Raw genomic sequence first — 23040 nt, 5'->3', positions numbered from 1 at the left:
TATTATTTGGTATTGTGTGTAGATTGATGAGGAACAAATGTAATTTAATACATTTTTGAAGAAGGCGATATCATAACAAAATGTGGAAAAAGTCATGGTGTCTGAATACTTTCTGAAGGCACTGAACAAACATTGAATATTGAACTCACTTTCAAAAAGCTTCATGCGGAAGAAAGGATTCCCAGATTATCTTTTAGATGTTCTGGGTTGATGGCTGTTGGAGAGGGAGCTGCAGTTGAGTGAGCTGGGGCCTTTTATTGCCCTTCCTCTGGGAGCCTGTCAGGTTGTGACATGATGAGAGAGTGAGAGAGGGTCGACCTGTAAGATATTTTGTGTTATAAACATACTTCTATTTGAAGAGCTTTTTGACCATTAGGGGACCTAATCTCAAACACTCATGAAAATAACATGAGAAAACAATTGTCTACACTAAAGACTGTGAATTTAGTCATTGTCACGCCCTGGCCTTAGTATTTTGTGTTTTCTTTATTATTTTGGTCAGGCCTGGGTGTGACATGGGTGATTATGTGTTTGTCTTGTCTAGGGGTTTTGTAGATTGATGGGGTTGTGTGTAGTATAGTATTCTAGGTAAGTCTATGGTTGCCTGGAGTGGTTCTCAATCAGAGGCAGGTGTTTATTGTTGTCTCTGATTGGGGACCATATTTAGGCAGCCATATTCTTTGGGTATTTCTTGGGTGATTGTTCCTGTCTTTGTGTTTGTTGCACCAAATAGGGCTGTTTCGGTTTTTCACGGTTCTTGTTTTTGTATATTGTTCATTTTTCTTCTTTCATTAAAGATGTATAAAGATAACCACGCTGCGTTTTGGTCCTCCTCTCTTTCACCAGAAGAAAACCGTAACAGTCATAACAATGCTTTTTGACAAGTTATTTGCAGGAAAATAAAGATGTTTAAAAAATGGACACTATAGAAAACACCTAAGCCTTGTTATGGATACATGTCTTTAAAGAAGGACTGGTATAAGATATCTGCTCCATTTGTGGGGCGCATGTTGACCTGATGTTGGGGAATCACTGGAGGGGAATGTTGACCAACTGAGCATCTCAGTGTACAGTTCATTAAATACAATAGTCGTTTTGTTACATTTCAGTCTTCTGTGATGTATTTGAAGTGTCATATTGGGATGCAAACTCAAATACATTTAAACTATATCTGACATGCTACTGGTGTCTTCTTCTATTAAGCCCATGACCATGTGTGTGGTTATAAAAAGATCCTACAGCAGAAAGCTGCACAATATGTTGAGTAAAGTATTTTGTTAACCATGACTATATCCAACCCAACTCCATGTGTTGTCACTATCATGTATCCTACCCTGACTATATCCAACCCTACTCCATGTGTTGTCACTGTCATGTATCCTACCATGACTATATCAAACCCAACTCCATGTGTTGTCACTATCATGTATCCTACCATGACTATATCCAACCCAACTCCATGTGTTGTCACTATCATGTATCCTACCATGACTATATCCAACCCAACTCCATGTGTTGTCACTATCATGTATCCTACCATGACTATATCCAACCCAACTCCATGTGTTGTCACTATCATGTATCCTACTTGGCTGAGGCTTTGATCCAGTGGAAGAAGTATTGAGGAGCAGGGAGGTTAAAGGTCACTTCAGGATACAGCTGTTTCTCTAAACTATCCCTAGATAATACAGTAATGAGAGAAAATGTGTAGAATATTTATGGCTCTATAACATCTCTATCTAATCCGTTTTATTGAACCTAATTACATTTTCTCCATTTAGTTTTTCCAGGTTTCAGATTTGTCCCTGTTTGTCTGTTTTTGTCTCTAAATCACATTGTTAATTGAAAACAACAACATTGGATGTTCTAAGTCCACAACAATACTTAAACCACATCAGGAGAACACGTTTGAAGTCTGAGAAAAATCTAAGACATGTTCATTTTTATGTGTAGATACCCTTTAATTGAAGTGACACCAGCAAGAGCCTTGCTTGGTTAGTGGTGTCTCTGTAGCACACATGTGATTGCAGAGTCTGCTGAACAAATCACAACTGGATTGATGCTAATAGTCATGGTATCATTCTGCCAGGGAGGCATAGACTACTTTGTAGTTAACATTTAATTGACAAGGCTTTTTGGGAAAGCTTTTCCATCAACCAGAAGATGGTTGTCATTAGCATCATCGCTAACAGCTACACACAGTGGTAGACAAATGCACTCAAGACAGGGGCATTTCCTGGCTGTTTCCTCTTCAGATACATATCACTTAGGCAAATTTAACGATGACTTGCAGGCAGTCGGTTCAGAATAACGATGACAAAAATGGAAAACTCTTTAATCTGTCACCTAATCCTACCTAACGGGCAGGTCAGCCCTGGAGTAAAGTATTGGCTGTAAGAAGTATGAGAAAACATAACATCTGGTTATTTGTAAATTTATTCGCATGACATGGCTTGCCAGAATAAACATTGTTATTAATATTTTTCCAGTCTGCGTTATCCACTCCAGTCAGCAGAGAGCTATATGAGTCTTTCAGGTGATGCTCCTTGCGTGACGTATAATCTAGTGGACGGAACTGGATGCTTCTTCAACAGCGACAAAAGGCTTCTGATTCAACCAACGTGTGGCTTTGCTAGCGAACATAAAGTTGAGCCTTTGAAGCTCTTTAGACCAATCGTGTGTATATTACTCTTAGTGCTTTGAATATAATTATGTTTACCAATCTACTAGTTCATTTTAACGTCATTTGCACGTTAAATTAGCAAATGTGTTACTAAATTGATATTGCACTAGGCTAATCAACCGGAGCATGAGCTCACAAAGCTCGACCGAGAAAGAAGCTCTGGTGAAAGGAGAGGAAGAAGCTTTCAGGATGAAAAGGGAGGAAGAGGACGCTATCACATTGAAAGAAGAAGAGGGTGATATTACAGTGAAAGAGGAAGATGGGAAAGAGGTTGTGGAAGAGGAGGAGGTAGAAGCTTTCAGAATCAAAAAGCAGGAAGATGCCATAACATTGAAAGAAGAGAATGTAGTGAAAGAAGAGGAAGAACCTTTTAGGGTAAAAGAGGAAGAGGAGGCTATCTCAATAAAAAAGGAGGAAGACGTTTTGGGAGTGAAAGTGGAGGAGGCTGAAGATCAGATTACCACCAGTGAGTACTGTCTTAAAACAGGTGCACAAACTATGCAGTTGGTGAACTAATGTGGGGTTTGAAAGGGGCATTCTACTTCAGTTCAACACTTGAATATGTCGTTCAGTACTGTAGGAATTGTTTAAGGGATAATCTGCCATTGGTACACATGTTTTTGGGACTTCGATGTATTGAATTCTCATTCTCCATGTGGTCTACATTAAAGTTCACTTCATCTAATATAACAGGCTTTTAAAATCTACTTAAAATATCAAAGGGATGTAAAAGGCACCCATTTTGTGGAAATGACCCTTTACATTTGCAACACAAACAATATTTTACAAAATCATGATGGAAGTGGCCATTTTTGACATTCATGCCTCTTGATTGTAATAGAAGATCATAAGTTCACCATCTGTTTGATGTTCTCATTCACACAGGAGAGAGACATGACTATGGTGGATCCTCTGGGAAGAAGCCTCAACAACATCCTGATGCTGACGAGGAAGAGAAGAGTCTCTCCAGATCAGAACACCAGATGGTACAGCTTGGTCTGGTCTAGCATACAGCTTGCTCTGTCACGGTCTGGGCTGGGTTTCTGTAAAGCACTTCATGACAACAGTGGCATCAGCATCCATAATGATATGTGTCTGTGTCCCCTCTTTATGGTTACCAGGACAACGCTAGCCCTTCCTCCCTCCTGGAGTCCCCGTGTCGTACCTCTCCCAGTAGCGCCTTACTGCTGGGTATGAAGAGGTTGTCTGTGCTGCTGGTGGACTGCAGGAAAACAACGGGGCTGAGTGTAACTGTGAGAGGTGGAGAAGAGATGAAAGGATCAGATTTAACTCATCAAAGTAAGTGCTGTAGTTTAGTTTGAACAAATAAAATACATCTGCCCACTGGTATCGGTTACCAGGACAACCAGCAGAGTTCTGTTAGTTGACAAGAAGATAGGCTGGTATCTGTTACCAGGACAACCAGCAGAGTTCTGTTCATTGACAGGAAGATAGACTGGTGGATATGGATGTTATGAATATCATAACACTGAAAAAGGATTCTACCAATGAAAAGAGAGAAACCAATAGACCATATAAAACCTTGATAAAAGTTAGCTTTAGAGAGAGAGTTTCAAGATGATCCAATGTAAGCTGCTTGTTTTACAAAAACTTTTCCTTAAAAATGATGACCTGACTTTTTTCAATCTTTACCAACGACATGCCAACGACATTTGAGTAAAGCCAGTGTGTCTGTATGCGGATGACTCAACACTGTACACGTCAGCTACCACGGAAACTGAAATGACAGCAACACTTACAAAGAGCTGCAGTGAGTTTCAGAATGGGTGTCAACGAATAAGTTAGTCCTAAATATTTCAGATTACCTTAAATTACATGGCCTACTATGCTAATTCTGTAGCGGTATTGTTAGAGGGGGGTAAAGAAATATTTTGTTGGAGAGCCATGCAGGTATTGACCCTAGTTATTAAAGTTAGTTATTACCTGTTATAACATTATTATTATTATTAAATATTATTAAAACTGAAAGGATGAGAGTAGAATAGAGTAGCGCTTCCAGACACATTCTAAACATGGAGTCTTAAAGGAGGACTAGCATCTAATGATGAACATTATGGAGTCTTAAAGGAGGACTGTAGCATCTAATGATGAACATTATGGAGTCTTAAAGGAGGACTGTAGCATCTAATGATGAAACATTATGGAGTCTTAAAGGAGGACTGTAGCATCTAATGATGAAACATTATGGAGTCTTAACCTGTATGGGAACGGGGTTCTGCCGCCAACAGCCAATGAAATTGCAGGGCACCAAATACAAATCAACAGAAATCTCATAAATCAAATTTCTCAAACAATCAAGCATTAGGCACCATTCTAAAGATACGTCTCGTTAATCCAGCCACAGTCTCTGATTTCAAAAATGCTTCACAGCGAAAGCTCCACAAACGATTGTTAGGTCACCACCAAGTCACAGAAAAACCCAGCCATTTTTCCAGCCAAAGAGGAGTCACAAAAAGCACAAATAGAGATAAAAATGTATCACTAACCTTTGATGATCTTCATCAGATGACACTCAGAGGACTTCATGTTACACAATACATGTATGTTTTGTTCGATAAAGTGCATATTAATATCCAAACATTTCATTTTACATTGGCGTGTTATGTTCAGTAGTTCCAAAACATGCCACATCAATTTGCAGAAATACTCATTATAAATGTTGATGAAAATACAAGTGTTATGCATGGAACTTTAGATAAACTTCTCCTTAATGCAACGGCTGTGTCAGATTTTAAAAAGAACTTTACGGAAAAAGCATACCATGCAATAATCTGAGTACGGAGCTCAGAGCCCAAACCAGCCAAAGAAATATCCACCATGTTGCGCAGTCAACATTAGTCAGAAATAGCATTATAAATATGAATTACCTTTGATGATCTTAATCAGAATGCACTCCCAGGAATCCCAGTTCCACAATCAATGTTTGAGTTGTTCGATAAAGTTCATAATTTATGTCCATATACCTCCTTTTGTTAGCGTTTGGTAAACAAATCGAAACGGGCGTGCAACTTGCAGCGGAAAGATGATATTTGTCCTATGTTTTTATCATAAAAGTTCAATAATGTTCCAACCGGAGAATTCCATTGTCTGTAGAAAAGCAATGGAACGAGAGCTAACTCTCTCATGACCGCTCGTCACGAGACCAAGGCACTCTGCCAGACCTCTGACTTATTCCCCTCTCATTCAGCCCCCCCTCTCATTCAAACAGCTTTAGAAACTTCAGAGTGTTTTCTATCCAATACTACTAATAATATGCACAAATTAGCATCTGGGACTAAGTAGGAGGCAGTTTACTCTGGGCACACTTTTCATCCAAAAGTGAAAATGCTGCCCCCTATCCCAATTAAAGGAGGACTGTAGCATCTAATGATGACTTACTATGGAGTCTGATGCTTTAACTTCTTGAAACTCCCCATCCCGGATCCGGGATCGTGACTAAAGCCTCAGGCTCATTAGCATAACGCAACGTTAACGATTTCTGAAAATCGCAAATAAAATGAAAATAATGCGCCTACTTTCAAGCTTAGCCTTTTCTTAACAACACTGTCATCTCAGATTTTCAAAATATGCTTTTGAACCATAGCAATTCACTAATTTGTGTAAGAGTATGCTAAGCTAGCTTAGCATTTTGAGTAGCATTTAGCACGCAACATTTTCACAAAAACCAGATAACCAAATAAATAAAATCATTTACCTTTGAAGAGCTTCGGATGTTTTCAATGAGGAGACTCTCAGTTACATAGCAAATGTGCAGTTTTTCCTGAAAGCGTCTTTGTGTAGGAGAAATCGCTCCGTTTTGTACATCACATTTGGCTACCGAAACGAACCGAAAATTCAGTCACCTACAACGTCAAACTTTTTCCGAATTAACTCCATAATATCGACTGAAACATGGCAAACGTTGTTTGGAATCAATCCTCAAGGTGTTTTTTCTCTTCATTGATATATCGTTCGTGGAAGCCTGCATTCTTCTCTGAATTCTGTGGAATATCTTTGCAGTCAGAAAATATCTTTGCAGTTCTGGAAACGTCAGAGTGTTTTCTTTCCAAAGCTACCAATTATATGCATAGTCGAGCATCTTTTTTGTGACAAAATATTGCGCTTAAAACGGGCACGTCTTTTTATCCAAAAATGATATAGCGCCCCCAGAGTTTCAACAGGTTAAAGGAGAAGTGTACCCAAAATCCAAAAACTCCTAAGTGATTCCATACATTAAAACTCATCCAGTGGATTTTTTTCCCTCTCTCTCCCTGTAGTGCTGTACTGAAACAGCTGCTCTCCCCCTCACTCCCTGTAGTGCTGTACTGAAACAGCTGCTCTCCCCCTCTCTCTCCCTGTAGTGCTGTACTGAAACAGCTGCTCCCCCTCTCTCTCCCTGTAGTGCTGTACTGAAACAACTGCTCTCCCCCTCTCTCTCCCTGTAGTGCTGTACTGAAACAGCTGCTCTCCCCCTCTCTCTCTCTAGTGCTGTACTGAAACAGCTGCTCTCCCTCTCTCTCCCTGAAGTGCTGTACTGAAACAGCTGCAAAAACGTGACTCGTGACATTGCTGGATGCGGGCCTCGCTCTGCTGCTTTGCCAGTTAATTTGTTATTTTATTACAGCTATGGCCTTTGTCTTTCACCTGGAGTTGTTTATTTATGTCTGAGAAAAAAAATCTGGCGAATTTCCCAGAAATACTCATAATAAACATTGATAAAAGATGCAAGTGTTATTCACAGAATTAAAAATGGACTTATCCTCTATGCATCCGCTGTGTCAGATTTAAAAAAAACTGAAACTGAAACGGAAAAAGCATAATCTGAGACCGGCGCTCAGTACCCAAAAACAGTCAAAGGCAACTCCGCCATCTTGGAGTCAACATTAGTTTGAAAAAAACACTATAAATATTCACTTACCTTTGATGATCTTCATCATAAGGCACTCCCAGGAATCCCAGTTCGACAATAAATAACTGATTTGTTCCATAAAACCCATCATTTAGCCACTTGATGTTAGCGTGTTCAGCCCAGTAATCCATCTTCATGAGGCGCGACCATTTCCTCCATGACAAAAACTAAAAAAGTTCCGTGACAGGTCGTAGAAACAAGTGTGCAAAACATGTCTGCAATCAATCTTTAGGATGTTTTTAACTTCTTAATATTAGGGGCAGTATGTTCATTTTTGGAAAAATAACATTCCCAAATTAAACAGGCTTTTTTGTCAGGACAAGATGCTGGAATATGCATATAATTGACAGCTTAGGATAGAAAAAACACTAAAGTTTCCAAAACTGTAAAAATATTGTCTGAGTATAACAGAACTGGTATTGCAAGCGAAAGCCTGAGAAAAATCCAATCCGGAAGTGACTCATCTTTTGAAATCTCTGCATGCCGATGCGTCCCTATTGAGCAGTGAATGGGCTATCAACCAGATTACTTTTTCTCCGTATTCCCCAAGGTGTCAACAGCCTTGTGACGTAGTTTTACGTCTTTATGTTGAAGAATACCCGTAAGCGGCTACATTGTGTAAGTGGTCACCTGATGGCTCTCAGAGTGATTCTTGCGTAAAATACAGAGGTAGCCATTATTTCAATCGGTCCTACTGAAAAACCAATTGTCCCGGTGGATATATTATCGAATAGATATTTGAAAAACACCTTGAGGATTGATTATAAACAACGTTTGCCATGTTTCTGTCGATATTATGGAGCTAATTTTCGGTCGATTTCTCAGCCAAACGTGAAGAACAAACGGAGCTATTTCGCCTACAAAAATAATATTTTTGGAAAAAAGCAACATTGGCTATCTAACTGGGAGTCTCGTGAGTGAAAACATCCAAAGCTCATCAAAGGTAAACGATTTAATTTGATTGCTTTTCTGATTTTGGTGACCAAGTTACCTGCTGCTAGCTGGACAAAATGCTATGCGAGGCTATCGATAAACTTACACACATGCTTGTCTTGCTTTGGCATAAAGCATATTTAGAAAATCTGAGATGACAGGGTGATTAACAAAAGGCTAAGCTGTGTCTCAATATATTTCACTTGTGATTTTCATGAATAGGACTATTTTCTAGGAATATTTATGTCCGTTGCATTATGCTAATTAGTGTCAGTCGATGATTACGCTCCCGGACCCGGGATGGGGAGTCACTAAAGGTTAACATATCATCAATAAGGTTCCAACCGGAGAATTTCATTGTCTGAAGAAAAGCATTGGAACGGGAGCTAACTCTCTAGGGAGCGCGCGTCATGAGACCCAGGCTCTCTGCCAGACCACTCACTCAAATAGCTCCTATGAGCCCCTCCTTTATAGTAGAATCCTCAAAACAGGTTCTAAAGACGGTGACGTCTAGTGGAAGCCCTAGGAAGTGCAAGCACATCCATAACTATCAGAGATTTAAATAGGCACTGTTTTGAAATTTGACTTCTCACTTTCTGTTTGGATTTCTTCTCATGGTTTTGCCTGCTATATGAGTTCTGTTATACTCACAGACATCATTCAAACAGTTTTAGAAACTTCAGTGTTTTCTATCCTGGTCTGGTGTCGTTATATGTGGTTGTGAGGCCAGTTGGATGTACTGCCAAAGTCTCTAAAATGACATTGGAGGCGGCTTCTGGTAGAGAATTGAACATTCAATTATCTGGTAACAGCTCTAGTGGATATTCCTGCAGTCAGCATGCCAATTGCACGCTCCTCAAAACTTGAGACATCTGTGGCATTGTGTTGTGTGACAAAGCTGCACATTTAAAGTGGCATTTTATTCTCCCCAGCACAAGGTGCACCTGTGTAATAATCAAGCTGTTCAATCAGCTTCTTGATATGCCACACCTGTCAGGTGGATGGATTATCTTGGAAGAGAATAAATGTTAACTAACAGGGATGTAAACAAATTTGTGCACAACATTTTTGAGAAATAAGCTGAGCTTATAGAAAAATTCTGGGGTCTTTTATTTCAGTTCATGAAACATGGGACCAACACTTCACATGTTGTTTTATATTTTTTAGCAACATCTACCCCAAAAGTATTTTTACTTTACACAAAATATGTACGAAGTTTGTGAACATCTAAATAAAATAAATGATCACAGCGGGCGTTGTCATGGAAATTCATGTGTACTGAGAGAGACTTTGTCATTTCTTCAAACAATCATTTTTATTTAATATTGATTAATTATTGCAATAATGAAGCGGTTGACCCCACACGCTTGAGTGTGTTGCTGAGAGCTTAACCTTGAATGAAAAACAGAGCTCTTATAAATGCTTAGTCAGGGCTGGTTCCACCCCTCCCATTCTGATCGGGGGGCATCACAAGCCATCCTGGGTTCATCCTGTGGTCATCTGCACTTGGTGTTGTTTTAACCCCTCAACCCGGCTGTAGGTTTTTATCAGTAAGTAATGAATCAATTGTCAGCTCAAGCTCCAGAGGCCCAACTCAGTCCCATAGACACAGATGAGAGAGTACCCATCAAAGCTATTCGATGGCTAAACAGTATTAATACAATCTTGTAATTTTTCTCAGTGCCCACCCTATCGACAACGGGGAAATGTTACTGATGTGCTTTGTGTCTGTCTCCAATGTAAAAAAAAATATATAAAAATGGATATTCCTGCAGTCAGCATGCCAATTTTACGCTCTTTCTGAGACATCTGTGGCATTGTTGTGACAAAACTGCACATTTTAGTAGCCTTTTATTTTCCCCAGCACAAGGTGCACCTGTGTAATAATCAAGCTGTTCAATCAGCTTCTTGATATGCCACACCTGTCAGGTGGATGGATTATTTTGGCAGAGAATAAATGTTAACTAACAGGGATGTAAAAAATTCTGCAATCTTTTTTTTCAGCTCATGAAACATCCAACACTTTCCATGTTGCGTTTATAATTTGTTTATTGTAGTTACTATCAGTTTTAGGAAAATCTTTCCAAATATTTCACCTTATTTTTTACTTTACCCAAAATATGACATCAGTGATAATCAAAATGTTGAAAATCTGTGAACGTCTAAATAAGAAATTGGGCCATTTAAACAGCAGGTGTCGAACCCTTTCGGCAACGGAGAGATTTTACTGATGTGCTTTGTGTCTTCGACTTAAAAACAAGCCAGTAGAACGTGGAATGAAGCCTCTAGTGTAATGTGGGACCGGATGGCAGCTATTTAAGTCACTGGTCTGGCAGAATGCCAGTCATTATATCGCCTTGCGTTCCATTACTCTGTAGACAAAAAGAATGCTCCGGTTGGAACGTTATTGGATATATATGATAATAACATCCTGAAGATTGATTCTCTACTTAGTTTGACCAGTTTATTTGACCTGGAATATATCTTTTTGAAGTTTTTGTCCGAGTTCGCCTGGACCAGCGCCAGCTTTTGGACATGTGAACTAAACGTGGTAGCAAAAGTAGCTAATTGGACAGTAGTAATGGACATTATGGAGCAAAACAATGATTTGTTGCGGAACTAGGATTCCTTGCACTGCATTCTGATGAAAGATCATCAAAGGTAAGGGAATATTTATGATGTAATTTCGTATTTCTGTTGACTCCAACATGGCGGAGAAATATATTTACTTCTGAGCATCGTCTCAGATTATTGAATGGTATGCTTTTTTTGTAACGTTTTTTTTAAATCTGACACAGCGGTTGCATTAAGAACCAGTGTATCTTTAATTATATGTAAAACATGTGTCTTTCGTCAAAGTTTATGATGAGTATTTGCATATATTCCAGAATGTTATGAAGAGTGATCAGATGAATTACAAAGTCCCTCTTTGCCATGCAAATGAACTGATTTCCCCCCCCCCAAAAAAAACTGGAAGCTTCAAAAGGAGGGTGGTGCTTGGAATCATTGTTCTTCCTCTGTCACCCATGGTTCCCTGCAGGGAAACACGTGCCGTCATCATTACTTTGCACAAAAAGGGCAAGGATATAGCTGCCAGTAAGATTGCACCTAAATCAACCATTTATCGGTTCATCAAGAACTTCAAGGAGAGCGGTTCAATTGTTGTGAAGAAGGCTTCAGGGCCCCCTGTTATGGTTTTCTTTAGGTGAAAGAGAGTCGGACCAAAATGCAGCGTGGTATTCCTGATACACGTTTAATGATGACGAAAAAACGAACAATACAAAAACAACAAACGTAACGTGAAAACCTATACAGTCTATCTGGTGACAACAAACACAGAGACAGGAACAATCACGCACGACACACTCAAACAATATGGCTGCCTAAATATGGTTCCCAATCAGAGACAACGATAAACACCTGCCTCTGATTGAGAACCACTTCAGGCAACCATAGACTTACCTAGAAAACCCCACTAAGCCACAATCCCAATACGTATCAAAAACCCCATGACAAAACACACCACATACAACACCCATGTCACACCCTGACCTGAGCAAATAAATAAAGAAAACACAAAATACTAAGACCAGGGCGTGACACACCCAAGAAAGTCCAGCAAGTGCCAGGACAGTCTCCTAAAGTTGATTTCAGCTGCGGGATCGGGGCACCACCAATACAGAGCTTGCTCAGGAATGGCAGCAGGCAAGTGTGAGTGCATCTGCACGCACAGTGAAGAGAAGACTTTTGGTGTCAAGAAGGGCAGCAAAGAAGCCACTTCTCTTCAGGAAAAACATCAGGGACAGACTGATATTCTGTAAAAGTTACAGGGATTGGACTGCTGAGGACTGGGGTAAAGTAATTTTCTCTGAATCCCCTTTCCGAATGTTTAGGGCATCCGGAAAAAAGCTTGTCCGGAGAAGACAACCCTCAGTCCTGTGTCATGCCAACAGTAAAGCATCCTGAGACCATTCATGTGTGGGGTTGCTTCTCAGCCAAGGGTGTCGGCTCACTCACAATGTTGCCTAAAAACACAGCCATGAACAAAGAATGGTACCAACACATCCTCCGAGAGCAACTTCTCCCAACCATCCAGGAACAGTTCGGTGACGAACAATGCCTTTTCCAGCATGATGGAGCACCTTGCAATAGGGCAAAAGTGATAACTAAGTGGCTCGGGTAACAAAAACGTCAATATTTTGGGTCCATGGCCAGGAAACTCCCCAAACCTTAATCCCATTGAGAACTTGTGGTCAATCATCAAGAGGCGGGTGGACAAACAAAAACCCACAAATTCTGACAAAATCCAAGCATTGATTATGCAAGAATGGGCTGCCATCAGTCAGGATGTGGCCCAGAAGTTAATTGACAACATGCCAGGGCGGATTGCAGAGGGCTTGAAAAAGGGTCAACACTGCAAATATTGACTCTGCATCAACTTCATGTCATTGTAAATAAAAGCCTTTGACACTTATGAAATGCTTGTAATTATACTTCATCATTCCATAGTAACATCTGACTAAAATATCTGAAGACACTGAAGCAGCAAATTTTGTGGAAAGTAGTATCTTTCATTCTCAAAGCTTTTGGCCATGACTCTAGGTCGCATTCTGTATCATACAGCTATAAAAGTTATATATTTAGAACTACCTGCTCGATTGGAATCCAGTGACGTCTGTGTCTTGAGTGTCCGAGAACTGTTTATTTATTTGTGTTCTGACGAAAACAGAATGAATAAATAAGTAGTGTAAACATTATCAGTAATTACCAGGAAACTCTACAACATTTGTTTTAAAATCACACTAAGATTGTTAAAACTGGTCTTATGTTATTGAAGGATCTGATTAGGATTTACCCTCGTAGCAAGGCCGTTTTATCATGTGGAGGTTTCATTAGTGTCTCTATTTTTCTTTTAAACACTGTCTTTGGCAGGAGAAAGACCAGGCTCAGAGGAACCAGAGCCAAGGACGTCCAAACCAGCAAGAAGACACCAGTGCTCTTACTGTGGAAAGGGTTGTAACAGGTTAGGGGCCCTGAAACAACATGAGCTAGTACACACAGGGGAGAAGCCTTACCACTGCTCCCACTGTGGCAAGTGTTTTAAGCGGTTAGGGAACCTGAAACGACACGGGCTAGTACACACAGGGGAGAAGCCATACCACTGCTCCCAGTGTGGAAAGTGTTTCAGCCGGTCAGAGCATCTGAAAGACCACGAAAGAATACACACAGGTGAGAAGCCTTACCACTGCTCCCAGTGTGGCAAGTGTTTTAACCAGTCAGGGCATCTGAAAGACCACGAAAGAATACACACAGGGGAGAAGCCTTTCTACTGCTCCCAGTGTGGCAAGTGTTTCACCCAGTCAGGGGATCTGAAAAAACATGAAAGAATACACACAGGGGAGAAGCCTTTCTACTGCTCCCAGTGTGGCAAGTGTTTCAGCCAGTCAAGGGATCTGAAAAAACATAATAGAATACACACAGGGGAGAAGCCTTACCACTGCTCCCAGTGTGGCAAGCGTTTCAGCCAGTCAGGGGATCTGAAAAACCATGAGAGAAGACACACCGGGGAGAAGCCTTACCACTGCTCCCAGTGTGGCAAGTGTTTCACCCAGTCAGGGGATCTGAAAAAACATGAACGAATACACACAGGGGAGAAGCCTTTCTACTGCTCCCAGTGTGGCAAGCGTTTCAGCCAGTCAGGGGATCTGAAAAAACATGACAGAATACACACGGGGGAGAAGCCTTACCACTGCTCCCACTGCGGAAAGGGTTTTAACCGGTTGGGGACCCTGAAACAGCATGAGAGAATACACACAGGGGAGAAGCCTTACCACTGCGGCAAGTGTTTCACCCAGTCAGGTGATCTGAAAAAACATGAAAGAATACACACAGGGGAGAAGCCTTTCAACTGCTCCCAGTGTGGAAGGAGTTTTAACCAGAAAAACAGCCTGAACCAACATGACAAAATACACAGAGGTGAGATGCATTACCACTCCTCCCAGGGTGCAAAGCATTTGCCCATTTAGGAAGCCTGAAAGAGCATGACACAGAGGAGAAAGCTTACAAAAGCTTAGACTTTGGGAAAACATTTACTCATAACAATCACTTAAACGTCATTAGAGAATCCACACAGGAGAGAAATGACTTCTCTTTGCGCGTATATTGATATTTCTCATCTAAATTTTCTTACAATTCATCAGAGAACATACACAGTGCTCCCGTTGTCTTATATTGTTGCCTTACAATGTGTTTACCTGCTTTTACCATATGAAATTGCTTCTTCCAATTATTGAGTAACATGTACCTGTTAAGAAACTGACTGTTAGATATGTTAAGGCTCCATGGATTGATGAGGAATTTAAAAACTGTATGTTTGAAAGAGTTGGGGCCAAAGGAGTGGCTAATAAGTCTGGCTGGCTGTTTTATGTACTGCAAATTGAGAAATGATGTGACCAAACTCAACAAAAATAATCAACTTTATTATGAAGCCAAGATCAATGATATAAATAATGATGGAAAAAAAACATCATGAAAGAAAAGCAGTGCAAGTTTTGAATTTTGTAAAGTTAGTGTGGGAGAGGTGGAATAATTGTTATCGATCAATAATGACAAACATCCTGGCATTGACAACTTAGATGGAAAGCTACTGAGGACAGTAGCTGACTCTATAGCCACTCCTATCTGTCATATTTTTAATATGAGCCTAGAGGAAGGTCTTTGTTCTCTTGCCTGGAGGGAAGCCAAATTAATCCACTACTCAGGAGTGGTAAAGCGGCCTTTACTGTTTCTAACAGCAGACCTATAAGCTTGCTGCCAGCTCTTAGCAAACTGTTGGAAAAAATGGTGTTTTACCAAATACAGTGCTATATTTCTGTAATCAAATGAACAACATACTTTCAGCATGCTTATAGAGAAGGGCACTCAACATGTACTGCACTGACACAAATGACTGATGATTGGTTGAGAGAAATTGATAACAAGAAGATTGTGGGAGCTCTATTGTTAGATTTCAGTGCAGCCTTTGATATTTTTGACCATAACCTGTTGTTTAAGAATGTTTGTGCTATGGCTTTTCAACCTCTGCCATAATGTGGATTCAGAGCTATCTATCTAATAGAACTCAGAGGGTTTTTAATGGAAGCTTCTCTAATGTCAAACATATGAAGTGTGATGTACCGCAAGGCAGCTCTCTAGGCCCTCTACTCTTTTCACCAATGGCCTGCCACTGGCATTAAACAAAGCATGTGTGTCCATGTATGCTGATGATTCAACTATATAAGCACCAGCAACCACAGCTAATGAAGTCACTGAAACCCTTAACAAATAGTTGCAGTCTGTTTTGGAATCCATGGCCAGTAATAATCTGGTCCTGAACATCTCTAAAACTAAGAGCATTGTATTTGGTACAAATCATTCCTCAAGTTCTAGACCTCAGCTGAATCTGGTAATGAATTGTGTGGCTGTTGAACAAGTTGAGGAGACTAAATTACTTGGCATTACCTTAGATTGTAAACTGTCATGGTCAAAACATATAGATTCAATGGTTGTAAAGCTGGGGAGAGGTCTAGCCATAATAAAGAGATGCTCTGCTTTTTTGACACTACTCTCCACAAAGCAAGTTCTGCAGGCCCTAGTTTTGTCGAATCTTGATTATTGTCCAGTCGTGTGGTCCAGTGCTGCAAGGAAAGACCTAGTTAAGCTGCAGCTGGCCCAGAACAGAGCGGCTTTTATTCTCTATTTTGATTAGGCCAGGGTGTGACTTGGGTGGGCATTCTATGTTCCTTTTTCTGTGTTTTTGTATTTCTTTGTTTTTGGCCGAGTGTGGTTCCCAATCGGAGGCAGCTGTCTATCGTTGTCTCGAATTGTGAATCATACTTAGGCAGCCTTTTTCCACCTGTGTTTTTTGGGTAGTTTTCTGTATAGTTCATTTGCCTTACAGAACTGTTCATTCTTCTCTTTGTTATTTTGTTCGAATGTTTTTGATTAAATAAAAATCATGAACAATTACCACGCTGCGCTTTGGTCCATGCTTTCCGACGAGAGACGTGACAATTATGTGTCATGTTTTGTGTTGACCGCAGGAGGGGTAGCTGCTGCTTTTGCAACAGCTAATGGGGATCCTAGTAAAATACCAAACTGTTATTCTCTCTGAGCTCAGAAATAAAGAATCTTGGTTTGACTTGGACTCCAGCAGATCCTTATATTATAATATCCACCACAACTCACCCACAGATTGCTGTTTCATGATTGTCTCAATAAAGATTTCCTCATTCCACTTTCCTGTGGGCTTTTACAAGCCTCCCACTGGTTCAATAAACATTGTTTCCACGTCAAATTAAAGAACATGCTTAACATTGAATAACCTTCACTATCTTCATCCCTAAACTAGCAACATTAACTATTGTCTATTGTTATTCTCAATGACATTCCTGGCCTTATGAAATCCTAGCTAAATACAATATTCCCACCTGTTTTCATGTCTTTGGTTATGCAAACATTTGTTTATTCGATTATATTTCTCATTAAGATGTATATTGTTTTAATTCTGCATGGGTCACGCATTCCTTTGGTCATGTGTTCCCTTATGGGTCAATGATTTTAATTAGAATATAGCAATTGTGCTCTCTCCTCAATCACTTACAGTTTCTTTGGAAAGTATTCAGACCCCTTGACTTTTAGGTTTAGGTCATCAGTAAAGGAGACATCTTAAATATTACAGTGACCCTTTCATAGACAGACATCCCCCGGACCTCCCCCTATAACTATTTTTAAAAGGGTAAAAATGACCTGTTTTCTATAGCATTAAGGTCAGGGCATTGTGATGCCCACTCCAATACCTTTTTGGTCTTTATGGCCAAACAGTTCTATTTTTGTTTCATCAGACCAGAGAACGCATTCAGGCGTTTGGAAATCGCTCCCAAGGATTAACCAGACTTGTGGAGGTCTACCATTTTTTTCTGAGATCTTGGCAGATTTTTATTTATTTTTCCATGATGTCAAGTAAAGAGGCACTGAGTTTCAAAGTAGGTCTTGAAATATATACACAGGTGTTTTTCCAATTGACTCAAATGTTGGCAATTAGCCTATCAGAAGCTACAAAAGGTATGACATAATTTTCTGGAATTTTCCAAGGCTGTTTCAAGGCACAGTCAATTTAGTGTATGTAAACATCTGACCCACTGGGATTGTGAAATAATCTGTCTGTAAACAATTGTTGAAAAAATGACTTGTGTCATTAACACAGATGTCCTCACCGACTTGCCAAAACTATAGTTTGTTAACAAGAAATGTGTGGAGTGGTTGAAAATGAGTTTTAATGACTCCAACCTAAGTGTATGTCATCTTTAGCTTCAACTGTATATACTGTATCCTTCACCATCTATTCTTCACTCTATATTGCATCTTAGCTGCTGTGTTTCTGCTCATCCATGTTTTATACTTATATATTTCCCATTCCTTTACTGGATTATGTGTATTAGGTTTAGTTGTGGAATTTGTTAGATATTATCTGTTTGATACTGCTGCACTGTTGGACTTAGAAGCACAAGCATTTCACTACACTCACAATAACATCTGCTAACCATGTGTATGTGACCAATACCATCTGCTAACCATGTGTATGTCACCAATAACATCTGCTAACCATGTGTATGTGACCAATAACATCTGCTAACCATGTGTATGTGACCAATAACATCTGATAAACATGTGTATGTCACCAATAACATCTGCTAACCATGTGTATGTCACCAATAACATCTGTAACCATGTGTATGTGATCAATAACATCTGATAACCATGTGTATGTGACCAATAACATCTGATAACCATGTGTATGTGACCAATAACATCTGCTAACCATGTGTATGTCACCAATAACATCTGCTAACCATGTGTATGTCACCAATAACATCTGCTAACCATGTGACCAATAACATCTGCAAACCATGTTTATGTCACCAATAACATCTGCTAACCATGTGTATGTGACCAATACCATCTGCTAACCATGTGTATGTCACCAATAACATCTGCTAACCATGTGTATGTCACCAATAACATCTGCTAACCATGTGACCAATAACATCTGCAAACCATGTGTATGTCACCAATAACATCTGCTAACCATGTGTATGTGACCAATACCATCTGCTAACCATGTGTATGTCACCAATAACATCTGCTAACCATGTGTATGTCACCAATAACATCTGCTAACCATGTGTATGTCACCAATAACATCTGCTAACCATGTGTATGTCACCAATAACATCTGCTAACCATGTGTATGTGACCAATAACATCTGCTAACTCTGTATATATGACCAATAACATCTGCTAACCATGTGTATGTCACCAATAACATCTGCTAACCATGTGTATGTCACCAATAACATTTGATTTGAACAAAACAAATCCATGTGATGATGTTTGATCAATGTGGAAAACGGATTGGATTTGTAAAAATCCATCAACATAATGTATTTGTATTAATTTTCACACAACTGGTAACCAGTGACTGGTGACATTTTGTTTTTCACCCAACTGGCAACCTAAATCCAATGACGGTGGACATTTTGTGTTGATTTCATGTTGAATTCACTTTCGTTGACGAATCAAAGAAATGTAAATAGAAACTAGATGCTGAACAGACTTCTGTGCCCAGTGGGCTGGTTTGAATAAGCGGCTGGTGTTGGATCAATATCCACATTAGTAGCTACATTTCCATGTAATTTGCGACAGATTTTCATGTGAATATTCTCAAATCTGCATGAAACAATATACACATTTTCCAACCGGAAATGTTTGCATCAAACAGGTTTATTGCGGATAAAAGTCTTTGCGTGATGACGTAGTGCACGGAAAAAAATGTTTTCCTGTTGAATTCCCATGTTCTGAATGAAAAATGCAAGTTAAATGGGTTTCCATCGCATTTTCAACTCTACTGAGGGTTTTAAAAAACCGTTGAGTTATATAGCAAAAGTCCTCTTGTCCCGTGCTCTGGAGCCAACAGCTCAAAGATACAGTGCTGGCAGGCTACCTAGATGATGAGATTATTATGGATAAGAGCGACATTATTTTATTTGTGAAATGGCAACCAAGCCTCAGTCATCATCATGTCACCAGAAGAAGACCATCAAAATGTATTGGAAAGGAGGATCAAGCTCATCACATGCAATTTCACCACCCTGTGAAGTTCATCATTTATTTAATCTGTAGCCTAATAAACTGCATGGTTTCCCAAGTCGTAGTGGGAGGACCACACAATATATCATCACGTGACTCCAAGTTAACTAAGATATGATCGTTATTAAATCAATATTTGCGCATAAAGGATTAATACCGCCACTTCTCGTTTATACATTTTTACTGACACAAAAAGACCCCACCATGTCAAACGAAGTAACAAATCGTCTGTCGGCATTTATAAAAGTATACAGGCATATCCTGTTTCCATCAGCCCGGTCATTACTTTGGAAATGGTTGGATCAATATCCACCTTCATGATGTGGATGAAGCCTGATTTGGAATGTCTGAGTAGTTCTATATGATGTCATAATACACCCCTCTGATAATCAAGTGATGTTCACATGTGATGCATTTGCTCCATTGTTTACATTTAAATGGGAGGCCCACTCTGATGATGTATGTCTTACATAGTGGGGCTATAAAAGAATAGTATGGTGACATCTTAGTGGGGCTTGAAATGAATAGGATTATTCATCATAAACTCCTATAGCAACAATACACTAGCAACAATACACTGTGGCTTTGACTTCAAGAGAATGGGCTGATGGGTGGTGGTGCTACTCTATATGTAAAACCGTCCAGTATGAATGTTCAATACACACAATAGGTTGATCAGTAGCCAGTTAGCCAGCTGTACAGTCTAATACGAATGTTCAATTCACACAATAGGTTGATCAGTAGGTGTAACGGATGTGAAACTGCTGGCTTAGTTAGAGGTGCGCGCCAAATAGCGTTTCAATCGGTGATGTCACTTGCTCTGAGACCTTGAAGTAGTGGTTCCCCTTGCTCTGCTCTGTTTTGGGTAACGAGCGATGGGTAACAATGCTTCGTGGGTGGCTGTTGTGGATGTGTGCAGAGGGTCCCTGGTTCGCTCCCGGGTATGGGCGAGGGGATGGTCTAAAGTTATACTGTTACATAGGCAGTTAGCTGCTTAGCCGCACAGCTCGCTAACACAGCTCGCTAACACAGCTCGCTAACACAGCTCGCTAACACAGCTCGCTAACACAGCTCGCTAACACAGCTCGCTAACACACACAGCTCGTATCAACAAAGTCAAAATGGACTCCAGGCCTGGTAGTGGCAGCAGTGCACAACAACCACTGTTTACCCGAGCTTCCTGGGTGAAAAATAATTTGGCTATATAAAGAGGGCACGACAAAACCTATTCCCCCTCAGGAGACTGAAAAGGTTTGGCATGGGTCCTCAGATCACAACGCAGGGCCAGACGGATTACCAGGACATGTACTCCATGCTGGAAAATGATGGTGGCCACACAAAATATTGACACTTTGGGCCCAATTTGGACATTTTCACTTAGGGGTGTACTCACGGTTTAGACATGAATGGCTGTGTGTTGAGTTATTTTGAGGGGACAGCAAATTTACACTGTTATACAAGCTGTACACTCACTACTTTACATTGTAGCAAATTGTAATTTCTTCAGTGTTGTCACATGAAAAGATATACTTCAATATTTACAAAAATGTGAGGGGTGTACTCACAAAATCATACAGTGGGATTTTATGGATGTTTGTTTTAGATTCCATCTCTCACAGTTGAAGTGTACCTATGGTAAAAATTACAGACCCCTACATGCTTTTCTACATGCTTTTCTACATGCTTTGTAAGTAGGAAAACCTTCAAATCGACAGTGTTGACATTGTAGGGGATAGGCTGGCTCGCCGGGTCCTCCATATTATTTCACAGCCTGTAAAAAAAACAACTCTGACATGACTTCGGCATTCTTTGGAATTCTGATCGGTTTTATGTAAAATAGAAAAGAGAGGTGTAACTTTGCTTTGGGACTTGTGATGCTATACTAATGCAGATCCATATGTTACATGTGGTTACATTTAGCTACCTTCACTTTAAGGGAGTTGTATGGCCACATTTAGATGTGAAAAAATAACAGACAGAGAAAACCATTTCTATTCTAACAGTATTTGGGTCATTCTTGAGCTCTGGTAATATGCACATAATTGAATGCAAACATACATTTGTGTTATTTTGTTGAGAAAGTATTTTTATCAAATAAATGCATGATTATTGATTAAAATCACACCATGTAGCTCTGTCCCTCAGTCTACATGTAACGGGTTGTAAACCTGTGACAGGGTTGAGTTATTTACTTTATTTATGAGTATTGCATCTAAACAAATTAATAATTGAATACATTATACGTTATATATTGTTTATATTCACTTATAAAACATGCTGTAATGTGTTCCATGTGAACAGAATATATATTTTAAGGCAGGTAGCCTGGTGGTAGGAGAGTTGGTCAAGGCTCTTCAGTTGTTCCTTTAAGTTGCTCTGGATCCTAAATTTCTCAATGTTTATAGTGTATACATGTGTATATTATAAGAATGTTTGATTTAACGTTATTTCATTGAAACATCTAGGGAATGATGGCACCCACATCAGCAGCAGAACGACAAAGGCAGTGTCTAGCACGTCACAATGCTGACCCAGTAAAAAGGGAACAGTACCTTGAGAGATGGAAAAGGAATGTTGATTCAGGGGGAAAAAGAAAAGATCAGTGATTTATTAAATGAGAGAGACCAGCATCAGAAGTGTAAACAGTGGAGAACAGCATACAAAAGAAGCAAGGAGAGGAACGGAGCACTGAGGAACTGGACCACTAAGTCCACATCATGAACGTTGAAGAGAACGGCAGACAGGTTGGTGGCTAAGGCCGTTATGTCAGCGATGCACAGGAGCTTTACAAAGGCCTCCATGAGACAATCACGAATCACGTCAGTGAAGCTGTTCTGTGTGAAGAGTGCCGATGTTGAACGTGCGATGGAGATGATGCTAAGGGCCGTTATGTCATTTAGATTCCGTCTCTCACAGTTGAAGTGTACCTACGGTGAGTAGAGTGGGGACCTCTGAGGGATGATCCTGTCTAGACTTGGCATCAGAGAGTATATGAGCTCTATGGTTGTTGACTATATCCCCAAAGTGAGAGACTAACAAGTCATTGAAATAGAACGGAAGGTTACCTAACAGAACCCTGGTTCTATGATATTCACCAGGTTACCTAACAGAACCCTGGTTCTATGATATTCACCAGGTTACCTAACAGAACCCTATGATATTCACCAGGTTACTAACAGAACCCTGATTCTATGATATTCACCAGGTTACCTAACAGAACCCTGATTCTATGATATTCACCAGGTTACCTAACAGAACCCTGATTCTATGATATTCACCAGGTTACCTAACAGAACCCTGGTTCTATGATATTCACCAGGTTACCTAA

The 23040-nt window shown here is 40.0% G+C and overlaps 1 protein-coding gene and 2 pseudogenes across 1 annotated transcript in view; 2 read left to right on the top strand and 1 right to left on the bottom strand.

Moving 5' to 3' along the window:
* The window catches only part of LOC135525320 (zinc finger protein 850-like), a 46344-nt pseudogene extending 29841 nt beyond the window's left edge, over nucleotides 1-16503 (top strand).
* The window catches only part of LOC135532479 (zinc finger protein 436-like), a 781678-nt gene that overhangs the window by 97573 nt on the left and 661065 nt on the right, over nucleotides 1-23040 (bottom strand). The window lies entirely within an intron of this gene.
* LOC135525310 (zinc finger protein 850-like) overlaps nucleotides 1-23040 on the top strand; it is a 138484-nt pseudogene that overhangs the window by 55014 nt on the left and 60430 nt on the right.

This window comes from Oncorhynchus masou, chromosome 5 (assembly GCF_036934945.1).
Source record: "Oncorhynchus masou masou isolate Uvic2021 chromosome 5, UVic_Omas_1.1, whole genome shotgun sequence".
In the NCBI taxonomy this organism is placed as follows: Eukaryota; Metazoa; Chordata; class Actinopteri; order Salmoniformes; family Salmonidae; genus Oncorhynchus; species Oncorhynchus masou.
Note: the sequence above shows the minus strand (reverse complement) of the source record. Positions and strands in the feature narration are given on the sequence as shown.